Raw genomic sequence first — 15,462 nt, forward strand, 5'->3', positions numbered from 1 at the left:
TCTCCCTGTGTGTGCACGCACACATGATTGAAGGGTCTCATGAGAATCTCTTGACCGGACTCCAGCGCACTTACGCTCCGGTTCCTGATTCATTGTCTTGATGATCATTGCCAAACAAGCCCTCCCATTAAGAAAAGTCCAAATGCTGTGTATTTTTGGCCAATGCTGATATACCAGAGTTAAACTAACAATAACAATATCATATATATAGATATATATAACTATATTTATGTATATATATATGTATGATTATAGATATTTTTGTGATAGTGAAGTCACAAGGGTTTTATATTTTATTGTTTAACCAACAAGGAAAACATAAATACAGTCAAACATATTGAACATTTTGCCCGTTCTCTGTTATTAAGCACGTAGTATATGTGTATTGAACCTGTTTTCCAGCTGAAGATGGTTCTCTTAGCTCAAGCCAGAAACTAATTAACAAAATTAAACACTTAATTTTCTAAGTGCCATTTAATTATCAAGTTACCGGGCTAATCATTGACTAAATAATGGATGTCGAGCAAACACTCAATCTAATGAAACTGATTCTTCTAAATCTGCTGTTGCCATAAACTAATAAGAACGGAGGTTGGAAAATAATTTGAAATGGTCGTTGAGTAAATATAACCACAGTGTGCTTGTGTCATACAGTCTGACATTAACAGAAAACCCCATTACTTATTGAGCCGTGTCAAGTCCACTCCATTATTTTCAGCTGCAACACGCGAGGAATTACAAAATGTTACAGCAACCGGGATAAAAGGAACCGCAGATGTCATCAGTAGGTATTCACGTTTAATAACCAGTAGCACATGAAATCCGATCAATATACCAACGTCAGACCTGTGGTGGCAGAGGGTGTGAAATCACAAACTCTGGCCTTGTTGTCAGCTATGCGTCGATATTTTGAAATAATGCATTTTTCAGCCTCTCAACTCAATTCCTCTAATGTGGTTTGTTGGTTGATGGTTTGGGACAGCAAATGCCATCATCTCAATGGTCATTGCTTCCATGAGCAGGCATCCCATTGATTAGCCAGCGCACTGAAAGTTGGGCTGGGAACTGTCGCACAGTGGAAGCCTCTCTGTGGTGGCCTCTCTGTGGCGGCCTTTTGTAGGCCATCGATTGATTTTCAAGTGGGACAGCATTTTGATGACTTCAACTGACTATTGATTGGCCGCTGTCAATATCTGTTGATGTCGTTGAGGATGTCGCAGTGCGACTGCAGAGCTCTCTGCCTCACAATAAAGCGTGTGATTATTTTTCCCATTTGTTTGGATTTGATGGTCACTCGGATTACGCAAGCTCTTTTATATAGAAGCAGCAGACATAATAATAATAAAAAGAATAATCGCCTTCTGATATAATAAGCATGTCTCATACCATGCAAATATGCACATATTATATTAAGTAGAAAAGCTTTGTATACGCCATCTGTCTCTAAATGCAAGGGACGTCTATCTGTCTGTCTGACTGTTAATCACATATCTATCCAACTGTTCTCTTGACAGGCTTCAAAATTGGCAGACGGCTTACTAAGGGCAGCAGTGCATGCAGTGCTGACTTTGGCAGTGTTTGGATAAGAAATGTAACAGAAAGCAGTTGGAATGCAACAGATGTGTTGCTACGAGAGAACACAAATGCACAAAAAAACATGTTAACTGGTAATAATCTGGTAGTAACTGGTTTCATTCTGTGGACTGGCTTCAAGTAGTTTATTCTGAACCGTCAATAATGTCAGTTCTAAAGTTATGGTGTAAGCTTGGTTTCTTTTCATATCTTCAAAAATGTGTGTACATCAAAAATACACAGTATATGCCGCAGCAGTAAAAAATTAACAATGTAATTTTTTAGGAGTAAAAAGAAGTAAAAGCATCAAAACCAAAAATGTAAAAGAAGAACAGATAAAATGAATACAAGATATTTTAAACAGAGAGTCTTAAGAGTGTGTATAAAATAAATAAATAAGTTAATTACAAAAAAATAAACCTCTGATTGTTAGAAGTGTTTCTGAGAGCATCAGACAGTTTTAGTGTTGTGGCTAATCAGTGTGAGTAGATGGTGAATGCGAGTGCAGAATTAATACAACGTGACCTTGGGACACAATTTGTTTACCGACTGCAATATTGGCCCCGATTGTGTGTGAGAGAGAGCGAAGCATAACAGAGCTTGCAAACACCTGCCAGGAGAACTAAATTACCGACCTGAACGCCTGCGAGTGTCGACGCGTCTCCTAACGATTGCATAAGGCAGAATGAGCATGAATCAAGTTCGGAAATCAATAAATACAGCAATGGTACAGTGTGTCTTACAACACCAAATCATTTTAGTCACAGACCAATGGAAACATCCCGGGCTTCGGAAAACACCTTCATCATCCACACGGCTATGGGATAAAGACCCCAACATTGAACCAATATGGACAATAGTCCTTGAACAAAGTTGTCAATAATGAAAGTGCATGATGGATAGGCACCACCGCTATCAATTTTTCTTCGCCGTAACATACAGCACTTTTGGTTGCGTTAAGTGCCCCCACAACTCGATGCAGCCACAATGAATGAGTAACGCAGCAGTAATGGTGTGTACATTGTGTGCACTCTTTTGTCAAAGTTGCTCTCTTTGAAATGTATTTTCCCTCCTGGTTGACATATAAAGCTCTAATTGAGGAAAATCAGAATTTCAAAGCAAGGCTGTGTTTGTGTGTGTTTGTTTACTGGCCCATTTTACTTCTTTTTTTGTGAAGTGACACAATGTTTGATCTTTGAGTGAATCCATCCGCTACGTAATTTGGAGGAAAGCGATTAACGAAAGGCAAATAAAGGTCAAACTGGCGAGGAGAAGATGGATTCCCCCTCCCACCGACACCGCCCTCCAATCTCTGCACGTTGTTGTTTCAAGGGCTTAAAACTGGACCATATGCCCAGTGAATCCATGCCCAAGGTCACCTTGAAAGTATTAGGATTTAATATGATTGACCATGAAGTCTTAGCAACGGATTAATGCGGTGTTGTCCGCGTGCTCCCGGAAAACGAGTGAAGGCAACGTTATGCTTATAGGGGCGGATGTGAAAGAGGAACCACTGATGGTTGGGTACCTGGTTGACAAGCACCTTAGGCCTGGACTGGTTTGGAATGTGGCTGTAATGAGTTAAACATGACGAGCGGGGTCATTATGTCAAAGCAGAGGATGAAGATCCCATTAGTTTGAAAAAAGTCTGAGGTGAATGTGATGAGCCGCACGGCTCGATAATGCCCCTCCTACCACACCTGACTCTCCCTTCATCCTCTGCCGTCCACGGCCGAGCATAGCTTTATTAATGTTATCTGATTTCTCAGAGCTTTGCGATGCCAAGCTTTAACGATGAAATTAATCTCCGACTAAAATATTGACACTCCACAGAACCTATCACATGAGGTGGAGCAATCAGGCAATAATGAAGGTGGTGTTAAGAGTGTGTAGGTGGGGGGGGGGGGGGGGGGAGACACTGTAGATAAGCACAATCAATCGGGAAGCGTCACCCCAGCTTTAGCTGCGTTTGATCAACTCCACTACAGGTGAAACACTGTAAATCAAGAGGAATTAATCTGAAATTGTTTGACCGCGTAGCTTGACCTTTCATTAAAGTAATCCTGGAAATCTCTCTGAAGTTATTATGAAGGTGGGATGATAAAAACACATGTTTTTCATTCCCTTCATTTAAATGTGATTAAGTCTTAATGAAGAGGAATGAAGCATTTATCACTTTACATAAATACAGTAACAAACAAAGACTATTTATAAAAAGTGGACGTCGTCTTATTATGGTTTGCAGAGTGAGTCTAAGCAGGAAGTAACGGTTACATGCATATAGCCACCAGGGGGCGATAAAGCTGGTCGCAAGGACTGTTTTAAGTAAAAACATTGGAAAAATAAGTGTACATTTCACTTGATTTATAAAGGCTACACTGGCCTCCAGTACAATTTAGATGTGATTTTAAGGTTCTTTAAATTATTAAAGCACTAAATGGTCTGGCTCCACAGTATACTGACAATCCTTTATCGCGGTATTACCTGTTCATACCTTGAGATCCCATGACACAGGCCTTTTGCTCCTTAGTTTAAGAAACTCCCTGCCAGAGTACGACAGCAAGAACTTTTATTATTCTCCATTTTCAGATTAATTTATGATTTAATTGAACGTCTTTATGCTCTTTATGAGTTCCTTTTGAGTAGTGTCACAGAAGAGGGTTTTATTATTGTTGTTATTATTGCTTTTATTATTGTGTTGTGGTCTCTTGTATTTAAGAAACCATAACCCATAGGTTACCGTTTAGCCGCTTTAATAATGTCACCGGACAGACCTTAATCCTCGACAGTGGCAGGCGTATATTACACAGTATATAGTGGTGACCTTCCAAGTTCACCTTCCAGGGTATAAAGGAATAATACAAAACATGCAAGCGCTAATCTTTTCTGCTATGCTTCAATTCACAGCAAAACCCCTGGGGGAATGTCACAAAGGCACAGCTGAAATGCCTTCTGTGTATATACCTCCTGGCAACTATGGAAACAGGGAAATAATATAATAAAACATTCATCATTCATTTTGTAACGCTGACGTTGAAGAAAAAAGGGGGGCAGAGTGAATGAGAGGGAATAAAAGAAGTGGAATACAGGTGCACACGTGTAACAGAGACTGACAGGGCCCTTTCATGTGGAAAAATAGCACTAATTCATTTCCCTCACAGTGAGTCCTCTTGTTTGCAATATTCATGTCACCTGGCACAAAGAAAGGAGGACAACTCCTGGAACTGGTGTTGCACTAAGAATAGGTGGACCCCCAGTTTTGTTTTGTTTTTGTTTTTTTGGAGGGGAACAAAAATGAAAGAGAGAAAAAGCGGAGAGGAGAACGTCCACTTGCAAACTGACCCCAGATAACATCAACGCTGAAGTCTGGAGGGGGCAAACAAAACCGTCCACACAAGAGAGAAGCCTGTAAAGATGAAGAAAAGAGGGTTCTAAAAATTGTTCTCCTGGTAAAAATGTAGCTGAGAAAAAAGGGGGATGAATATTTAAAGAGGCATTCTCTTTTGTTACAAGCGAGAGGAGGAAGAGTGAGAATTAAAAAACAAAACAAAAATCTATTGACAGTTCAAACTGTCGACTTGCAAAAATAGGGGTTTTTTTTTGGTGCACACGAGCAGGCAGCATCTGTTGAAGCCTGCCTCTATGTACATTTTCTCCCTGCCTGGTGGAATGCACCATCAGCTTATTGGGGTAATCATCTGAAGATGAGAAAACACAACAATATGGCAACCGGGAGCTGATTTCCCCGACATTGTACGAACATCTGCAGCTGCTGCAGTTCTATTTCAAGAACAGTTTTCTTGGTTATGCTGAGCTAAGTGCCGGAGTAAGTTGTAGTTTAAGTGGTGCGACATTAGCCCGTTCCATGCAGCTACAAGCGGCGGGGCGATGATTTAACAGTGACAATAGCCCCAGCTGAAACTTTGCAGGAGGTAGAAACACTCGGATCCATTATTAAAGGCGCAGTGTGGCATCTAATGATGCATCTGCGGTTTATATTCACCACAGTGTGTCCAGCATGAGACGGCACATGCCGGTGAAGCTGCTCGGTTATGGGAAAAAATAATAATCAAGATTATTTGGGTCAACATTTAAATGGCGATTAAATCATTCAGTCAACGGATTATTGATGACATACGGTCAAAACATTAAACATGGTGGCGGGATGCTAGATTGTGTTTTTTGCCAAAACCTTAGAAAAAAATAAAAATCTATTACAAAACATGCAGAGGGGGGTTGTAATGAAGCTTCAGTGTGATGGTGTGTGTGTAAATTAAGCTTCAAAATAGAAAATTAAGCTTCAAAATAGTGCACATGGTTCACATGGTTCTGCAGTCATGGAGAAGAGTTTTATGAAGTCATGAACAAAGCTGCAGAGACTTCCCCACATCTATCACACGTCTCTTTCCCAGCTTCATCAGATGTGGTGTGAAAATAAAGTGTGCAGATCAGAGAAGGTTACAGTGTTTAAAAGAGTACCAGTCCTGTTTATCTCGTTGGGTTTTTTTTTATACACCACCTTGTGGTTCGGAGCATATTGACGTAAGTGGCACGCCGACCACAAACGCCTCTGCAGCTGCTCAGAGTGCACATGCCATCTGTGGAGGTGCACATCGCAGTGCCTTGCCAAGGCTTAAGACTTATTCTAAGGCAATGGAAACCAAATGTTGTTGTTTTTTAAACACTTACACAGACATACTCATTCTATTTCAGCCAACAAACCCAGTCATTTACTAAACACTGGACCTTAAACACTTGAAAAGTCCCGATCATGATGCAAATATACTGTGGTATCCCCAATCAGATGTCAGGGGCATATCATTTGCATCCTTTTCTAGGTCTAACATTAAAATGCAAATGCATGCTGCAATGTCGTTTGTCCTTGTGCCCGGCCGCCCTGCAGCTCTACTCATGCATGGCCTACAGTGTCCAGACTGTCAACTCCACTCTGCTCTCCTTCTACTGACCCCACTATGATGACACGGCTCCAGAAGAGATTATAGACCCTGATACTCCGCGCCGTGCCAGCATTATGCACATACTGCCCTTTACCTAAGATGCACAGGCGAGCTGCCAGCTCCGTGCTGCCCAATCAGATCTGCCCACTCACAGTTGTGCAGGAGGGGAAGAAAACAACAACAACACAAAAAAGAAAGAAAGGAGATGCAGTTTGGCATATATACAAAAAGGTATTGTGATCATGAGGTACGCACACGCAGAGGAGTCCAAAGCACTCACATGCAGAAAAAAGAAGGTAATTAATGAAACAATATGAAGCACAGAGTCAATAAAGAGTAGCATTAAACCCATGAGGCTTTGAAGGACTGAAATCAATACCAATACTTTTAGACTGAAGTTTCCAATAATATATGTTCACACTGAAGCGAGGGAGACAACAAAATAAGTAATAAGTAATGAATGAGTCATTTAAGGGGAAAACTAAGCATTTTACGCCAAAGTCTTCGACAGGCTACACTCAAATCTGTGACATCGCAGCAGGCCTTTATGTGTCAGCAGGGGGTGCGAACAGAAATGACAATCCCTGAAAGCTCCAACTCCCAAAGAGCAGTGTCGCAGCAGGTTCCTAGCCTGTGATTTAGCCCAAATTGCCCTTTAAAGCAAAGCACAAGGGGGCTTTTCCACAGGTCCCACGGCTACAATGTAAGACTCTGCTGCAGATGTATCCCCGAACAACTGTCCTTTATGTTGTGAGCTTTCATGATCTCTGGATGAAGCAAACGCGGCTTCTGTCGAGTCTTTCATGGACGGTGGTGCGATGACAGAACCCATTCCAAAGGTTGTCATTTTATCAAATGCAAAAAGCATAAAAAAAAGGAAACATTTGCCATTTTATTGCATTTGAAGTTTGTATCCATGGCAACACCCATGGCTTAGTTCTGCATAGTTAAATAAAGGGAAAAAAGAAAATGATTAACTGAGGACATTAAATGGAGACGGAAACATGTTTTTTGACTTTTAAACATAATTAAAAGCAAATATAGAAGTAAAGGTCGACATACGGTGCATTTGTTTTCCACTCCAAATCTTAAAAGAAAGTTAAGAAGTCTGAAGGGAAGTTTCAAAGAAATATGAGATATTGGTCCGATACAGTCATTTAAGACCAGGGGTGTACAAACTACGGCCCTCAGTGAGATGTTGTACGGCGTGCAGCTTCGGTTTTATAATGTATTATTTGTGGCCAGGGACGGACTTGGACAAAAAAGGAGTTGCGCCTGGGTCCTGGGTTCGAAACCCACGTGTGTCAGACAGCTACATGCGTTCATCTCATCTTATGTTATTTGACTCCTGCACGGCTTAGATTTGGTTACATTTCCATTTAAAAAGGATAATTGTGACAATGAAAATTACATTTTTATAAAACAAATATGACAGCCCTGTTTTAGACCATTACCACCAAACATGACTCAGCTAATTTGCTTTTGCTGATTTGTAATTACATTTTTACAGTCTGTGCAGAGCGAAGCCTGCGATATATAGAATTTTTGGATGCTATTAGATTCTACATTTTAATCCATCCGATAGCCGATCCAGCGATTTTGACCCATACCAATTCCCATCCCTAGAAATTCCTGTGTGTAAGTCAGTGTGTAATCCTGTTAAAATATAGAAAGTCTCGAGTCCTGAGTGTTTTCAATTCCTCTGGGAAACTTCCTCCACTTCTGTGGAACGTCACACTGTCACTAGTTCATTTAAAAACTTAATGAACTGAATCATTTTAAAGCTGAATTGGGAGCGCCCGTGTTCAAATGTCACCGTCATTGTTGGTCAGACGACGGAAGACATTTTTATTATAAATACTCGGCGTGCTGATAAAATGTAAGTCACTTGTGCAAAGTCACATTAACCTGACTAACAGAGCAAATGTCCACTTCATTTCACTTTATTGATTCAGCCTGATGGCGTGTATTTACAGTACGTACCTATGCATGGCTTTAGTTTTTATAGCTGGGTGTGTGGGAAGATGATTTACTGTGTCTCCACTTGGTGAAAACAGAAGCATTTGATCAGACTGTGAATTAAGTGAATTATAAAAATGACCAATTAGCTGTAAACAACTTTATATTGCGTGCATGTCTATAATTATGATTATTTGAAATATGGTTCATATTTGTGTGTGAGTCACCCTTAATGTAAAATACATATAATATGTTGTGGGTGTTTTTTTTTTGTTTTTTTTCTCAATTGAGTTCATTAATCCTGAAGTGGCTGCGAGAGAATCCGACTGAACTGTTTCTATTCTTGGAAACTTTTCTCCGTGCGTCATTGCACAAGAAAAAAAAGAGCTGAGTGAGACACAGGGAAGACTGAATGAGAACATGTGTGTGTGTGTGTGTGTGTGTGTATATTTTTATCTGAAGAGCCTCTGCCCCGAAGGAAACAACTCAAACCTGCTGCTGTCACCAAAACAAAAACAGGCCCTAATGTGATGCAGTGACAAACTCAGAGATATAGAGATTGTGGGACCATACCTCTACCTCGACTAAGACGACGACAACAAGATAAAAAAAAGCACTTACTTATACGTCGCACTTATGACTAGCACTTTATAGTTTGGCTTACTTGAAGCACTTACTTCTAGCACTTGTTTGTACCCAAATGTTTAAATGCACTTATTGTAAGTCGCTTTGGATAAAAGCGTCTGCTAAATGACATGTAAACAAAAAAAAAATGTAAAAAGACTGTATTCAAATAGCATATTTGGTTGGGAAAAGTGGGTTATGACATGTAAAAATTAGGCTCCCGTACAACAACACCGTATTTTGACTTAAGTTTTGTAAGAAAAGGTTGTTTTCCGAGCCGTTATTCTCTCCATAGAAACACAACATGAAACGGTCCACAACGAATCCTCCTACGTTTGTAGCCTCGCTGGTGTTGAACTGCGGTTTGTCTCACACGCCCACCACCAAACCAAGAATTTTGTATCAAATACTCTTGAACTATGTCCCTATATCAGATAATGCTAGGAGAAAAAAAAAGCACCTTATAAAATATAATTATTAGGAACGCAGCTTAGTCGTGTCAAGGATTTTGGGAGATTGGAGCGGTTGGTTGGATAAATGCCTTTATTTTCTTTTTTTTAACTGTTATTTTTAACAAATGTAAATAGGCTATGTTGTTAATTGTTGTGTATACTGTGTGTCTAACTCGGATGGCAACCCAATTAGTATCATAGCAATAGCCTAGTTAGATTATAATTAGAAAAAACAATATGAATTATTAGATGAAGAGAGAAAATGTAATAAAATTAGTAACTTAATACACACACAAACACACACACACACACACCACTAATAACAGAATTGTTGAACAGAAGTTCTTTCACTTTGTCAACAAAAGTAGTCCAGGTATTAATAGTAATTAGGAAATGACAGTTCCATAAATAAGAAGTCTTGCAGAGATTGTATCCAATGGTTCTGAGACAATGAATGCAACGATTATTCCATTATTCGATTATATAATATATAGTATAATATTTCGATTTTTTAGCTTCTTAAATTGTGAATATTTTCTCCATTTGACAAAAAATAATCATTAAAACTGAAAAGAACAACATGAGAACATCATGATTTCCAGGCTTTTTCAACATTTTCCTACATCTTATGGACAAAAGGATACTTGATTAAGCCCTAGTTGCCAGTGACGTTGCCAACCTCAAACGTCTCGTGTGTTGCAATTTCACACAAAGCACATGAGATAACAAGGACATGAATGCATGAAGCCACATTTACAGCAAAAAGAGTGTGGCTGACCTAGATTAAGGTTCGACTGAAGAAAAGAAACAAAAGGCTGCATTTAAATAAAGCTACTACAGTATATGCTGCGATAACACCAGCAGAAAAATGACTTGGCACATAGACACGTGCACAACCAGCCACTTGTGTTGACAATATCCTTGGCCCCTTCCTGCACGGCAGCGGTCTCACGAGAAGCCTATGATCAAGAACACGCAAACTGATCCCCACCATCTTGGCAGCCTGGTAATTAAATATCAGCTCTTGGCACAAAAGTATGTAAATGCCGCTTGCCTGTCCCGCGCTTCCATCCGCTTCATCCGCCCCAACCCCGCCTTTACCCACTCACTACAACACAGATCAGTAGAGAAGTGGCCCTGCCAGGTCCTCAAACCCCCCACCCACCCCACCAACCCGCCTCCTCCACTTTAAGGCCTTTGGCTTAACAGGCTAAATAGCTGATTCTTGTTTGGTACAGCGAAAGGGAGGAGATGAGGAAGAGGAAAAATAAAAAGAAAGGGGTGGGGGGGACAAATGTAATAAGTCAGGATGTGAGTTGTGTGGGTGGCGGCATAACAGGATGTGGGGTAAAGAATAGGGACGTGCTCATAAATAGCGAGAGGCTCATAATTCTGAAGATGTCAGAGGCCAAATGGATATTTTTCTATTGGCGGCGATAAGGCATGTGGGTAACACGCGAACAGGGGCTTATTAAATTTCCCATAAAAGGCCTATCATTGTGTGGCTGAGCAGAAGTCGTCTGTTAACATGTCAGTTTATGGATGCATGGCTTTTATTTTGATACAGGGCTCGCGTGCTGTGATGAGTGTTCTTTGTGAGGCTTTAATAATGTCTCCTCATCAAACGCATTGCCACGACGACTGCACGCGCGTGCTTATCGCCGTTTGGATAACACCCGAGTCAAGCGCCAAGGTATTGTGTCTCTTTATTGGAAAGCGATTCAACGCTGGGGAGATGACTGCACTGAACAAAAGTTCACACACGTTTAACACGTGTTCAGAGTAAATGGCAAACCATTAACCATCTGTTTGAACCTGGTTTAAGTCATTTTCTTTATACTTGCATCAACTGACTGATTGCTTTTGGCGTATTTCCTCGCCTCGCCTCGGCACGGCACAGCACGGCACGGCAAAGTTGCTTTTCCACTATGATAGCGGCATCACAAACCCTTGCCGCTGTATTCCAGTCCAGTGACTGTGTCAGACGGAGTCTGTGCTCCGGTCATGGAGGAAGTAGTGAACAAATAGTTTTAATGAACTGATTCCAATGATTCAGTTGCACAGAAAACGACTGCTTTACAAGTCACTACAGTGATGACTCCGCCCACGTCGAGTAGGTACTATTTTTGTAGTGGAAAACCAACCTAAACCGCGGCGAGACGTGACAGCAAACTGCACTGAATAGTTGTGAATAGTGACAAACGACAACACACTTGCTATCAAGTAGTACTTAATATAATCTCGGCAAAGTGGATTATGCCATTAAAAGGTGGCTAAAATGAAACATTCCATTTTATTCAATGGAAATATTTTATTAATTTAAAGTGTTGGAAATGTTTTGGCTGGGGTAAGCACCACTACTTTAGTCTTGTCATTTTTAGAAATCTGAATGCAGAAATGTTACATAAATAGTGTTCTTAATTCATTCACTGTGACTCTGGAGGCTTTTATCAGACCACTGACTGTGGCTGTGCATGAACATCAGCAGGCGTTTTAGCCGATACTGGGCTGTGATGTGAGCCGAGGAGGCCGCTGTCACCGGCAAAAAGGGATTTATCAATCACGGTTTCTGGCCGCGGCTTTCCGCTCACTTAGACTGGCCGCGCTTTCTCTAAAGAGGGAGAAAGACGTGACAAAGGGGGAGAAGAATAAAAGGGGGTAAATAAAGGAGAATATCTGAAATAGGGGAAGAAGGATAATGAAACGAGCAGGTGGAGGCAAAGGAGAGAAGAATGAAACAATGAACAGAGAAGGAGCATTGAATGTGTGAGTGCATTTCATACAAAGCAGCTCCAGATGTTATTTACGTTATTTAGACCCAAGCTAATTAATGCAGGGTAGAGCTGCAGTAGTCAACATGCGATAATGTATGTGCTACAGATGTAAAACATCACATCATTAATGCCGAGTGCTGTTCTGTGTCAATGTCAACTACAATTGAGTTATTAATTATGTCCACGTCTGTCCGTCGGCCTTGTACATGCGCAAAGTGATTTATTCACACATTCACACATATATCAACTGTCTGCCTTTAAAGTATTATTTGGGAAATCTGATAATGAGAGAGAGACGGATTTGATCCTCTGAATCTGAAATGAGACACACGGAGCCTCCGTCTTTTTCTGTCGCTCCTAATTAAATCATCTTTTTATTCCCAAACACTTTGGTCATTGATTTCTTCTATCTCAACCTGCTCAATATCCATAAAGGGAGCGGGGGGGGGGGGGGGAGCACTCAGCAGACGCACAGGCGACAAAGATGATACGTTCTGATGAAGAAAAGTGCAGACATATTCTCCAGCCTCGCCACTTATCGAACGTCCTCCCTGATTAGTCTCTCCAAAACGAAAAGATAAAAGGCAAAAATGTTCAGACACGTTAATGATTATTTGCGAACGACTGATCAAACATAACACGCCGTAAGTGCTGTTCTAATGAAGTCTAAAGTGATCGATAAGCCCGATCTCACGACGCGATGAGCGCTCTATGAAACACACAGAGAGCATATTCTGGTAAATGAATTGGAATGCCCTTTTCAGGGACTTACACTTTTGTCCAGCGATACACTGTATAATGTCACAAACCACCTTATATAATGAATCAATGCACCTCTTCTGCTTCTTCCTCTCTAACTAATGTTAACATTTGGCTCGAAGTGTATCGATTGACGCGGGGAAGTGCAACATGTACGCGACGACTCGAAGGATAAAGAGTGTGACGTGAAATGGGCACAAAAGGGCCCCTGCCCACATTTTGTCTTTTCAGTCAGGGGGAAAATGGATTCATACGTGACCACACACACGTGCCTCAAAGAAAAAACGTCACACCTATTCACGGACGGCGCATTGTGCGTATTGTATTGTGCACGGCGGCGAATGCCCAACGTGTCCAAAGACAGCGCTGGATAAAAGCCTTCAAGGACACATTAAGCAACAAATTCCTGACTTTCATAAATGGAAACTTTCACAGCTTCAGAAGGTAAAAATATTTCATGGCCAGTCGTTTAAGAGAAGACACACAAACACACACACAAGCTTATTCTTGTACTTATGCCTTAGTGATGACACATTATTGACACAATGCATTAACCAAACCTTAACCTGAACCCAATTCTAACCCTGAAAAAGCCCTTTAAAGTGTCCCCATACACACACAAACACAAAAGTAACTTCTTCTCAATGGCTTTTCACAAACAGATTCTCATTGAATGTTCTGGCTGTGTGACTTCTCTCTCTTTCTCTCTTTTGCCACCTGGACTCGGTTGGCTGCGAACATCTCTGCAACTGCACAGCCTTGTAGCTCAATTGACTCCAGATTGGTGAATATGTATAGGAGCGAGTCTTGAATAATGTATTGAATCAGATATCATATATTCAGTGGTGGTGGGGCTCCTATTGTCACGCACAGTGGCTTCAACTTTGATGTGAATCCAGAGACTCTTTTTTTTTTTAGGGTCATCTGCATGCATACATTTCTCTTTTCTTTTCTTTTTTTTTAAATAACAAGAAGCACAGATTTACCTCTGAATGGTCAAAGTGGAGGAACAGAGGAGAGCTGGTGGTGGAAGTGGAGCAAAGGAGGTGCACCAAGTAGGAATAAATGGTTTCCTTTCATCAGGCATCTGAAATGTTAAAAAACGGCAGTTTAACAATCTCAAACAAGGAGTGCAATGTCACTACTGGTCTATTGTAACATTAATAATCATGAGCTTTATTTGTAGAGCACCTTTCATACAAGGATTTCAGCTCAAAGTAAAAATTTAAAAAGCAAATACAACACGGGGTGGAATGAAAAGGAAAAGTCTAAAGTCAAAAAGTAAAAACCCTGTTTTAACTTTGAGATTAAAACAAAAGATACAAATACAACACAGGGTGGAATAAAACAGGAAAAGGCTACAGAGTCAAGAGGTTAAAGCCCTGTTTTAACTTTAAAATGCAAATAAAACACAACACGAGGTGGAATAAAAAGGAGATAGTTGAAGGCTAGAGTAAAAAGATACGTTTTAAGTCTTCTTTTTAAAGATATCTAATGAGCTGGCTTCCCTGATATCTGATATCATATAGTATATATATATATACATATACACATTTCTTTTTACTCAATTTCCAAACTGCAAAGTGAACCACAATGCAAAGAAATTTTGCAGTAATTTGCAAAAAACAACCTCCCCAGCGAGAAACCTTTATCTTTGCCAAACTGCAAAAGTTTTTGGAGCCATAAAATACACACCTGTTGTAGCCACATATCCTGTGCGGGAATGTTGGCCTGATGACAAGAGATTTAAAACACTACTATACTGATATAGACAAAGATAGTCTCATGGTGTTGAATGTACTTCATTTATGTTCAGCAGTTACACACTGCGGCTTTAAATGTTTCATTTTCTATTTGACTGACACTTGATATGCAGGGATTAAATGCATAATAATGAAATTAGTGGGTGGAGTTGTGACACCAACTTTCTCTCTATGTTGTGCCCACAGATTTTATTAATGTGTATCCCATCAAAGAAACACCATGCACCCTGGATATCAAACTTTATTACTTTTAAAACAGGATGAAAAAAGTAAATTTGATGTCAAACCCTTCTGTGATCCTCTGTGTGTGTGAAAGCACAGATGAAGAGAGACCATTTGAAAATATGCAAATGGGATATGAAAAGAGATCAGGCTTCTCCTCGGTAGATGAATAAATTTACCTCTCCTCGACGTGCTGATGAACAGGAATACGGCGCCGCGTCTTTAATGTGCTCAGAAAGCGTCGCATGGTCACTTATTCAAATTGAAAACAGCCCACAAATAAAAAGACGGAACGCACTCTTGCATTTCGTCCACTCAAACCCGCTCACGTTTGTGTCTTTTTAGTACGGAGATTATTATTCTAACAACCAGTGGAAGT

At 40.4% G+C, this 15,462-nt stretch overlaps 1 long non-coding RNA gene across 2 annotated transcripts in view; it reads right to left on the bottom strand.

The window, feature by feature from the left end:
* The window catches only part of LOC131456871 (uncharacterized), a 238,869-nt gene that overhangs the window by 45,606 nt on the left and 177,801 nt on the right, over nt 1–15,462 (bottom strand). For both annotated transcript variants that reach the window (XR_009239948.1, XR_009239949.1), the window contains one exon: nt 14,085–14,185. This is a non-coding gene — a long non-coding RNA (uncharacterized LOC131456871). The remainder of the gene's footprint in view (nt 1–14,084; nt 14,186–15,462) is intronic.

Source organism: Solea solea, chromosome 3, assembly GCF_958295425.1.
Source record: "Solea solea chromosome 3, fSolSol10.1, whole genome shotgun sequence".
Classification (NCBI taxonomy): Eukaryota; Metazoa; Chordata; class Actinopteri; order Pleuronectiformes; family Soleidae; genus Solea; species Solea solea.